This window comes from Rattus norvegicus, chromosome 7 (genome assembly GCF_036323735.1).
Source record: "Rattus norvegicus strain BN/NHsdMcwi chromosome 7, GRCr8, whole genome shotgun sequence".
In the NCBI taxonomy this organism is placed as follows: domain Eukaryota; kingdom Metazoa; phylum Chordata; class Mammalia; order Rodentia; family Muridae; genus Rattus; species Rattus norvegicus.
This window is the reverse complement of record NC_086025.1, coordinates 27942345-27949788: the sequence shown is the minus strand read 5'-3', so window position 1 is coordinate 27949788 and position 7444 is coordinate 27942345. Positions and strand designations below refer to the sequence as shown.

General features: G+C 39.5%; 1 pseudogene; it reads left to right on the top strand.

The window, feature by feature from the left end:
* Nucleotides 1-3152: 3152 nt before the first annotated feature.
* On the top strand, nucleotides 3153-3274 carry LOC120093956 (small nucleolar RNA SNORA24; annotated as a pseudogene).
* The last annotated feature ends 4170 nt before the right edge of the window (nucleotides 3275-7444 follow it).

Genomic DNA, 7444 nt, shown 5'->3' with positions numbered 1-7444 from the left:
ACATTCCTTTCACCAACAGAATACAGAAAGGGGGTCATCCTGTGTTTCCTATGGTCTTCTTTGGACCCTTATTTTGCAGAGTTAAATAGAGAGCTCTGTGTTCTACTGAATAGCCTGCCAACACATTACCATATCCTAGCCATCTGGAAGAAGACACTGCTACTCAAAAGCAAAGACCCCTAAAGCAGAGACCACACCCATCTGAAATCCCCAAGCCTCGAACATCTGAAAATCAACAGCAGACCATCAAGGCTAGGTTGTTGCTTGCTTTCTACTAATGACACATTCTTTTTTTCACAACTCCTCCACCCATCTAACTGAGGATTTTACTTCTGAGAACTTTACTTGCTGCACATAGTAATTTCCCTAGAATCGCTGAAAAGTTTATGCAAATCTGTAGGTGATAGTTCCTGGTATCTTTCCAAATTCTGAAAATGCTGACAGACAGACTAAACTAAGCAGTTATCTTACAATCCTTGGGCGGACTAATTAAATCCTACACATTGACATTTTTGGCAAAAAAAAAAAAAAAAGGAAAGAAAGAAAGATAACTGTACTAATTAGCCTGTTAGAAAGCACTCACATCTCATTGTGCCAAATGAGAGGGAATTCCTTATAATTGTTCCTGCAGGACTGTGAGCCCCTACCATAGGCATGATTTAATTCCTGGAAACGTCATTTCCTTCCAGGTCCCAGCTCCCACTACCCACTTAACTACCACAGAGGTTTCCATTTGGACTTGGAGGAGGTGTCAGAGCTGGACTGGCTTCCCAGACTCCTGCTCATTACCAATCTGCTCCAAAGATTTTAAGAACAAATGAGTATTTGAAAGCGGAATGAATGTGGCCCCTGACTTCCTGCTAGATCCCACCCTGTCTCTGGATGCAAGGAAGCCTAGATGCTCACGACACAGAGAGCGGACAATTAAAATGATCCCAACTTTTGGGTTAGAGACAAAACTCAATGGTTAAGAGTACTTGCTGCTCTTTTAGAGAATATAAGTGCAGTTCCTAGCACCATATCAGATGGCTCACAAATACCTGTAACCCCAGGGGATCCAGTACCTGCTTCTGGACTCTGTAGATACCTGTACAGATATATATATGTATATATATATATATATTTATATATATATATACATATATATATATATTTAAAGACATCATGAAAGTTATACTCAAATATATGAAAAATATTTGGAGCATTCTGAAATCTTTCTTTAGCAAAAATTACTTACAGTTTCCTAAATACAAAATTAAAATGCCAGCCTATGACAAAGAGATCAAATTAGAACTATCATGGAGGCAAATGATTTACTTGGCTACAATTTAACAGTTCTTTGAGCCACTTTAAATATTGTTTGTGAACCTACTATGTGCCAGGCAACTATAGTAAGTCTTACAGGGGACACAAAAGTGAACAACAACATCATCTGCCCCTCCCCCAAGAGTTTTAAATCTAGACAAGAGAGTGAGAAATGAAGCAGAAATTTCTGGTTTTATTGGAGACTCAATTGTGTCATGGGATGTTATTCTGGAGGCTGGCTTATGAGAGGATGTTTTGCTGAAGCAGACAAGTGAAAGGACGTTTTGCTAAGAACAGACATGTGTTTTTTTCCAGAAGCTATCTGGTGAAAAAGGCATGTGATATTTTGCTGGAGTGGATGCTTGAGAAGTCACACAATATTTGGAAAGAGTAGAAATATAACCCAACAGACAATGGACAATGATCTGGCATTGGTTTGCCTTGCTGGTCTTCACTGATTACACTATTGCATTGATTTACCTTCGCTTGTCAGGTCTTGTAGAAAGAACTGCACCAAAGAATTGGTGGTATTCCAGCTGCTTCTTGCCAGTTCAGAAGACTCGTGTCAATTGGTGGAGTCTCTACTGTTGATTCCTGTTTGGTGTTTTTCTAGTTAACTGAACTTCAGACAATGAAGACTGAACTCATCCCCAAGGAAATTCTTCTAAACAGGTCCACACACTTCTTATCCTATTAGTCATTTTCCTCCCCTACCTTTGGTTGGTGGGCTATAAGGGAAATTGAAGTGTTTAAAGATCCCTTATTAAAGTAGGTTTTGAAAAATATAAGGCTACAGGTGGTGCCCACAGTGGCTTAGGCATTATAAGTTAACTCTACTACTAATGTAGTAAAGGAATCAGCAGGTTTTGGTGGGTTAGCAATGTTGATTAAGGAAGTTGGCAAAACAGTAGCTACTGCTGCTGGGTAGTGTTGCTCCTGTAGGGGGTTTTCTGGTTTTGCTTCATAGTCTTCATTTTGAAAAAGTTTGGGGAGAAGCCTAAAAATTCAGAAGGTTCACTCAATTCTCTTGTGTTTGAGAAGATTGCAGAGCTGACTATGTATTTAGAGAGTTTGCAGATGGAGGTAAAAGTGTTTGAAAATAAACAAACAAAAAAAGCCAGTAAGAGGAGAATGACAGGGTTTAGGCTTGGTGTCTGGGACTGGGAATTTATCACACATGAAAGCAGGAACCAAATTAGGCTGAAAGGCACTTTCACTGTCAGGTGCTCAGGGCACCTCAGTAAGACAAGGGACCAGGAAGAGCAGGAGGCAGTACAACGGGTCAGCGTTCAACAGAGTACACCACCAGAGGATTTGTTTGGGACTATAAAGGCATCTTCAGCCTTCTCAATCTTTGTGCAGCACATGCCTGCTAACGATGGTGGTCATGCTTATAATGAGTTGACTGCCATGCAGGCAGGGAGACCACTGCTGTCAGAGAGTATTCAACAATAGCATAGATCATTTTTTAAATATTACATGCTGCAACATGGCATCAAAAAGAAATGCTAGATTTAAAGCATTTTAAAGAGGCTATTTTATTGTATGTCTTGCATTCGCCATTCATTAAAGAAATGTTAAATAACTGGGCTATACAACATAGAGCCATTCCCCAAGATTGGAAGGGATTGGTGTTGACTAGAAGCTGGTCAACAATTACAATGGTTGACAAGGTGGAGGCTCAAAGTCACAAAACTAGAACAAAGTAATTTATCAAGGGGGGAATAAATGCTACTAAAGACCAACTGCTGGGGGAAGGGCATTATGTTGACTTATGAAAACACATCCAATATGCTGATGCCATAATTGAACAATGTTGTGTTGTGCCTTTAAGAACTTTCCTTGGACTCCATGTATCTTTGTCCCTGTGGCAGTCTCCCTTCATAGCCATGGAATAGCATGTTCTTGTTATTGGCAAAGCTATCGCCATTTCATTGGTACCAGATTCTGACTAGATCAAGTAACATTCTAAGACTGTGAAGTGTTTGCATGATACTAGAAAACTGGACTTAATTTTCTAAACTAGTGTTGAAATGTTCCTAAGTAACAACTGACCTCATTGTTCTTGAATAGTGGAAAACCTGTTAATACTGTACTGTATAGGTACTGTAATAGATACTGTAATAGTGGCTGAGATCTTTCAGTCACCTTACAGGGGTTCTTCACATCTAAATTTTGAAAATGAGTATTTTATGTCAAATAAAAGGTTGATTGATGTGTGTGTGTGTGTGTGTGTGTGAGAGAGAGAGAGAGAGAGAGAGAGAGAGAGAGAGAGAGAGAGAGAGAACACTTTCTTGGGGTATGATTGAGGAGCCTGCAGAACCTTATTTACTAAGATAATACAGGGTGCTGCAGAAGCCTTTACCAATTTCATACAGAGGTTAGGTTCATCTGTAAATAGAGCCTGAAACCAGACAGTCATTGATAGAAATATTAGCATTTGGAAATGCAAATACTGAATGTAAGAGAGCAATCAGACCCTTAAAAGCATGAGAAGCTCTGTTAGATGAATGGATAAAAGAGACAACTCCTGGTTCTTGGAAGCATAAGCAACTTCCAGAAATACAAGTCTAGGTATTGTGGAGGAGGAGACAGTGAGTGTATGAGGAATTCAAAGTCAAAGCACTAGAAAAACACTTCAGAACTGCAGCTAAAAGGAACTAGGATAGTCTATAGAATAAGGGAAAGGTGAATGGTCCTCTACTGATTGTAGAAAGGGTCAACAGTTGGAGCATCACTCCAAGCAAAAGTCAAGAGATGGGAAAACCCATTATCATATTTTGTAAAAAAACACAAATTTTATTAATTTCTTAAAGATATAGAACTCAGTCCAGAGAGATATAGCTAAAGGAGAAGGTTGGAATAACCCCATAGCATAAAGGGTAATCATAAAGTGTTTGTTTTTCTTAGGAGATTTGTTGGGGGTGGAGAATATAAAGAGCAATCTATTCAAAACCAGCTTTAGATAACTAGGACTAGGTGTGGTAGCATATCTGTCTTATACCAGTATTTGCAAGGAGGATACAGGAGGATCGGAAGTTCAAGATCTTCTTCAGCCACATAGAAAGCTCAGAATCAGCCTGTGCTATAGGAGACCATGTCTAAAAGAAAAAAAAGTTTTAATTAGTCTAAAAATAACTTGAATAATAAAAAAGAACCAACATAACCACTTGGGAGTCTGGTTAAATTTTAAGTAAAAGCTTTTTTTGAAGAAAGAAGAAGGGCTGGAGTGATGACTCAGTGGTTAAGAGCACTGACCGCTCTTCCAGAGGTCCTGAGTTCAATTCCCAGCAACCACATGGTGGCTCACAACCATCTGTAATAGGATCCGACTCCTTCTTCTATACTTACATACATAAAATAAATAAATCTTTAAAAAAATGAAAAAAGGAAGGAGGGCAGGAGGGTGCACATGCTAGAGATATAAGAATGAACAAACCCACAGTAGAAGCTCTTGATGATACCTAGCTATAGGTTTGAATCTCAGGAAGCAGAGACAGGATCATAAGCACTCACCAGCTAGTCAGAATAACCAACACATCAAGTTCCAAGTTCAGTGAGAGATTCTACCTCACAAATTAATATGAAGATCAATAAAAGAAGACATCTGACATAGACCTCTGGCCTCCCCTTGCACATTCACATGTGAGTGAACACACACGCACATGCATGTGCAAGTATACAGACATACATAAATTCTAGGTCCCCACCTAGACCTATTAAATCAAAATTTCAATGGCAAGACCTAGACCAGTATATGTTTGAAAAGTTCCTCAAGTAATTTTAAATTTCAGTAAGTTCTTTGACTCTCTCTGTCTTCACAGTACTGGTCAAGAGATCAGTAATTCTGTACATCCCTGGACTCAGAAGAAATGCTGACTCTCAGAGCACCCTGCTCAAAACCTGCATATTACCTAGAAATTAAAGCTCTCTCCATGGGTGTTTGAGTTAAAGCAGCAGAGGCAAGCACTTCTGGGACTCATGCTGAAATGCTGAAGTTGTAACCCACACCCAGGTGAAGCCAAATGCATGTCCACAGACCATGCTTCAGAATGTTCTAGAAATGGGAATAACAAGACCTATGGAAATACAGACTTTGGCACAAAGACCAACAATGTATGTGTTAACATATTTCCTAGATTTGATATGAATCTCTGACCTAAATTGTTCTGAGGATGCATTAGTTACTTTTCTCACTGTTGTTTTTTTTTTGTTTTTTGTTTTTTAAGGAAAAAATACCAAATGAAGGCAATTTGAAGGAAAAATGGGGTTTTGTTTTTGATTTTTGGTTTTTTTTTTTGCATGTTTTTTTTGTCTCACAGTTTTGAGAGTACAGTCCAACATGACACGGAAGGTATTGTGGCAGGAGTCTAATGGCCACAGTCACACTTTATCTGCAATCAGAAGATGGAGACGAATTCTCCTATTCAGCTTACTTTCTCTTCATTCAATCCAGGACCACAGGCCATGGAACAATGCTGTCCACACTTAGGGTGCGTTCTCCCCACCAAAACTAATGCAATGCAGAGACACCCTCACACACATTCCCAGAGGTTTGTCTCCTAGGTGATTCTGTAACTTATCCAGTGGACAGTATTAACCACCATACTGATTAACCAGCATGATACTGAAAGGCATAGTAAAGAAACTACAGAAGAAAAAGTAACCTCACTTGACACTAGTTGCCCTCTTAAACTCTGTAGCTTGGAGATCCAACCATGGGTCATCCAGCTCTGCTCTGAGAACAGTTAATCCACAATGGGTTTCCTTGTCATAGATGGTAGAAAAAGACAGTAATGAACATGACCATTTCAGCTACCCTGGGGCATCTGAAAAGGGACCTAGAGTGAGTAACAATCCAAGTGTTAAACTGATCTATAGCACTCCAGTCCAACAATTTGGATCTGTCCCTTAGACATCTTAAATGAGAGAATGTCTCCAAATGACACCCATATTCTAGAGACAGAAGTCAGGATTCAATCTGAATCTTAACTCAGCTGTTCTTTTCCTGTGAGGCTTCGACAGATCTCTCTTAAAACTAAACCCTACCTCCATAAGTTTCTAGTCTGTTCCATGTTCCGATCTTTGTCCCAGAACTAGGTATCTGATACACATAAAATACCATTTAACACTCTAATACATCCCCCACTGCATCTGACCAGAATGCTCACTGGGAGTTCTGTTCTGTCCTTCAGGCCCCACTTCCTTCCCTCCACTCCATTGCTTAGCATTGGCCCTCATTCTGCCTCTGCATACCTAAATCTTCTTCATAGGTCCCGTGGGCATCTCCAGGAAAAGAACCTAGCTATTCCTCAAAAAGAAAAATGTACAATTCTGATATAGCTTGGTAATTCTACTCCTGGGATACATACAAGAGAATGCAAAAGAGGCTTGTTCTCCAGTGTTCACTTCAGGGTTACTTATAACAGTCAGAAGATCCACGTCTCCACGGTTTAGCAGATAAGACAAAATTTCCCTTCTTCTCACTGGGAACTGTGATATCAGCTAGCCTCTATGTAGTACTCCACCCCCTAAACAACCTCCAGATTAGCCTGGGCTCTTCACTCTCCCCTTCGAAGATGACATCCCCGCTTGGTGACATTTTCAAAGTGGCCTACATTCAGCAAGCAAACATTCCCAAAAACAGTAGAAAAAAATACAACCCGTATTTAGAAGAGATAATGAGCTGGATATAAACAAAAGTCTTCCTTTCACACTCGTCATGGAGTCAAAGGAGTCCAAACTGTGATGTTTGGTAACAGCAAATTGTTTGAGGCAGATTTTCAAAAGTAGTCCAAGATCTTCACATCCCCATCTGTGAATTATCTACTGTGGTAACTTAATTTCATGTTTTTGTCTTAAGGAGAATTTGGATAAATGTTCTAATGCAGTAATTAGCAGCTACATTAATAGCATTGATTTCCCATTATGTGTCCCATTATTTTAATTATATTTCACTTTAAACAATTTTTCAGACTGTAATCTTCTACTAAGATAAGCTTGATACCCTGACTAACTTCTCTCAATCACACACCCTACAATGGCAATGAGTCACGTGCTATTTAACCTCACATCACACAGTTTTTAAAAAAATCACTTCAAGGAGTCCTGGGTAGAGGTCCTCTCTTGAGCAATTACC